Genomic DNA, 3866 nt, shown 5'->3' with positions numbered 1-3866 from the left:
CTGAGCATACGTCATTTGATTTTGAATTGAGAGTCAGAATTTAAAGTGAGAAGGTGCAGGCAAGAAATTTAGAGTTTATATTCAAAAGTAATAGAGTTCCGTGGCGTGTAGGGGCCACAGCACTTTAAGGAGTAAGCCTTATTAGTAAGTAAAATTAACTTGAATAAATTTCATTTCAAATATTGTCATCGGCGGACTTAAATAGTCTACACGTTTACGAATTTTCTTCATGTATATAATATTGCATACATACATACATACATACATACATACATACATACATACATACATACATACTTCTTTTGGAACAAATAAAAAATTATAACATATATATGGCAATCATTTATTTGGTAATACTTCAACTCATATATTGGAATAAATACGAAAGGAATGCTTCTCGAGCACAGAACAATACGTGCACGTGTTAATTACAGGCTAACAGAAATTCACAAAACAGTATCTAAATAGTTTAAAGGAAACCTAACAACAAAAAGCTGAGATAATCTCTGAGAGAAATTCTTAGTGCCAAACTGAAGTATCTATTTTTCCTTTTCTAACTTTCACTTTCTCTCATTTGTACATGCAGTCAAATTTACCTTTGTGTTACCGGTACCTTTAAAGTGACGTACCAAGATGACAGAACTACAAAACGACATAACGCTAGTTCAATGGGAAAATATGCGAAAAGAGTGGACTGAAAGACATTCTACACAACACTGAGCCACAGTGGATAGAGGGACTGTGACTGAGCAGGTACAAATCAACGAAGACCAAAGCGTTGACATTATCAATTGCGAGTCACTTTGATTTTTTCATACACTGTGTCAATTTTTGGTGAAGATCGATGGAATTAAACTCGGTTATTTTTGCATCTTGAATATTCCGTCTCAATATCCAATCGCAGCCCGTGCAGCCGTGCCTGCAATACTTGGGAGAACATTCGAAGTAAACCAATTCCAAACAGTAACTACGTTTTCGTAAAGCCAGAATCTCCAGCCTTTTCTCTCGTAGTAATCGACTGGTCGATCGTTGCCGTCGAAATGGACGATCACGTGGTTTGAGCAACTGCCAGATTTCAATAGAATCACAGTGTTCATCCACTTGTCTTTAATCTCGATCATGGTGTTGTTCCACGTATACCACCCTGACCTCGCCACTAGTGTTATTGTATGTTGTAGTAACAATCTTCTGTCATTAGTGACCAGTCCCATCATGGTCAATTCCCATAGCAATGTTTGCAAGTCCCCCGCTGTAAATCCATATCTGTAACTTTTCACGATCATATTTGAAACTTGCTGAGAGTAAGAAAAGAAATAAATCACAAAAATAAATTGCTTGCATTATCAGTACAATGGGATACAATGGGATACCCTTCACATATTCCAAACAAGGGGTTTTAACAGACCAGAATGATTGAAAACATTTTACAACCCTTTTCAGAATTAGAGCGCGAAGCCACTGCAGTGAACTGCAATAAAACTGCTCACACTAATTAGTTTCAGCTGTAGCCAGCTGGCAAAGTCGACAACATTGTATGTCCCATGCAGACAGTTTGTCTGGGGAAGTTGAAATAAAAAAGATTTGTACATGGACCAGTGCATGGTAATGTTACATTGTATCTTAATCTTGAACACAGGGTGCCAGTCGTAAACTCTCATTTACAACTCGAGCCTCAGACAGAGCTAGTTTTGCCTTTGTACAAGCAGACTTTTTGGTCCTTATCAAGTAGCCTTGTTCAACACCAAAGTGGCCACGGCTACAGCTGAAACTAATTAGTGTAAGCAGTTTTATTGCAGTTCACTGCAGTGGCTTCGCGCTCTAATTCTGAAAAGGGTTGTAATAGACGTATTAACAATTTTGAAAAAATCATCTTGTCACACAAATATAGCAAGGCATTTACTATGAAATTTGCTATTGGACGTTATAAATACAAACAAAAAATTTTATTGGTGGACATCCCTGTCCCAACACAATCTAGCCTATAGGGATTATTTTTGTTCCAATGTTAGCATCACCGAGCAATAGACATCTGACGCCGAGGGAAATTCCCGCGAAAGTGATCACGGTGCATTATTGCATTTTTTCAGTTCTTGGTGGTGATTCAGCACTTTCGTACCAGAGCCAGTTACTGCCCCGGGCTAGTGAAACTTCCGTGTTGCAACACATTAGTGTGTACACTATACAAGTCTCGGCCTAAATTCGATTTAAAGCTTCTTCGCCATAACAGGGTTCGCTCCTGATATCCGCATTATTTAGGTTATTCGCAGAAAATGTCGAACCCCTCTTTTGTTGTTTTTTTTCCAGGCAAAAGGTAGACCCATCGTTTGGGATTTTTTTCGAGAAAAAAGTCACCCATTTGGGCGAGTCATACCTTTGCATATTTCAACGGGCTTTTGTTTTGACCTTCCTTACCAAATACCTTCCTTACCAAATACGACGTTCACCACTGATCACCCCAAGTACAAAAGCGTTTGTAGACAGCCCCTGTGGAAAATTACACAGGAGAGGTCATCGTGAGAGACCTGTCGTATCAAGGTGATCTAGGAGTCGTTTTCACACAAAAAAGACGAAATTTCTTCATAAGTCAACATCTATGGCTCATATGCCATATCAAAATTCATACCTGTCACCTTTTTAACTTCAAAAACGATCTTCAATCGATCTTCTGCGCACCTACTCCTCTTGCGTGATTAGCTCTTAGGGAGCCTGGCTGGACCCACTGTCTCGGTCGGCTGGCGATGGCTCAATGTGGTGAAATCGGGTATGGTGGTGTCGTGTCCAGGGCGTCTGAATGCATGCGCCAACAATCATGCGCATGCGCATTAAATTTAACGCTTACTGTTCAGGTGTTGATGTTGAAACTGAGAGAAATTTTCAAGGGAGTAAAGTGTACAAAATTGTTGTATTTTTGCACTTCCCAGGATGGCAGTAGCTTATCATTGTTTTACTCGAACATATCCTTGCGTTTATTTTACTCATGTGTTGGCTAAAAAAATGCCATTGGCCAGTGCACATTAAGAATACAATGACTTCAGTGTACACCCTTTTTCTACGTCATAAAGGCGCCAAACGCTCTAAATTACAAGACAAATGTAATTCACAATGGCTAAAAATACAGCACAGACGTTTACAGCGTACAAACATTCAAGTGGAAAATACTATTGGTTGTGTGGCTGATGCCATGGGACGATGGGGAGTTCATGTCCATTGGGCATGGGCAAAAGGCAGTATGAGTTTCGTTTAGCTTGCTCACATTAAAGAAATATATCTTTTCACGGCGAATTTGAAAAATGTATGTCTCTTGTTAGTAACAGCATCATTGCCTATCACCTATTGCCTATCACCTATTGCCTATTACCTGCTTTAGTTCCTTCTATTGGTGTCTTTGCCCCGTGCATAACGTTTGAACATGTTCACGGGGAAATTTTGTGATGAATTGCATCTTATCAAAAACTCTATACTATTGGTATTAATGTACCCTGGTAATGTCTACTTTTTTCACTCTTCCTCATGTCAAAAGATATGTAAAATGATAGGCAACGGTCTGGATGTTTTCATTTGTTACCAAAACATGAAAAAACACACCACTTAGGTGTACATTTGAGTCGACGAATCAATCTACAACAGCGTGCAACCTTATGATTCTGAGCAAATCGAAAGGTTTGGCGGATTTTACTTACTTATATGAAAATATAGTTAAAAATGTAATATATCCCGTGTATTAATCTCCCAATGTAAACCAATTTGAACTTGAGAATTTCCATCATTTCAAAACGACCTTGCGTATGTTAATAAGGCCCTACGTTGAGTAATTTTCCGACGTCAACTTTAAGTTTTTAGCTCATATTTGGTTTTGTGTATAAATA

The 3866-nt window shown here is 38.7% G+C and overlaps 1 long non-coding RNA gene across 1 annotated transcript; it reads right to left on the bottom strand.

Moving 5' to 3' along the window:
- Positions 1-329: 329 nt before the first annotated feature.
- On the bottom strand, positions 330-2800 carry LOC139148125 (uncharacterized). Its single transcript, XR_011555881.1, has 2 exons — positions 2624-2800; positions 330-1295 (listed from the first exon to the last, which is right to left on the bottom strand). It is a non-coding gene; the product is annotated as an uncharacterized lncRNA (long non-coding RNA).
- Between the last annotated feature and the right edge of the window lie 1066 nt (positions 2801-3866).

Source organism: Ptychodera flava, chromosome 13 (genome assembly GCF_041260155.1).
Source record: "Ptychodera flava strain L36383 chromosome 13, AS_Pfla_20210202, whole genome shotgun sequence".
NCBI classification, from domain to species: Eukaryota; Metazoa; Hemichordata; class Enteropneusta; family Ptychoderidae; genus Ptychodera; species Ptychodera flava.
Note: the sequence above shows the minus strand (reverse complement) of the source record. Positions and strands in the feature narration are given on the sequence as shown.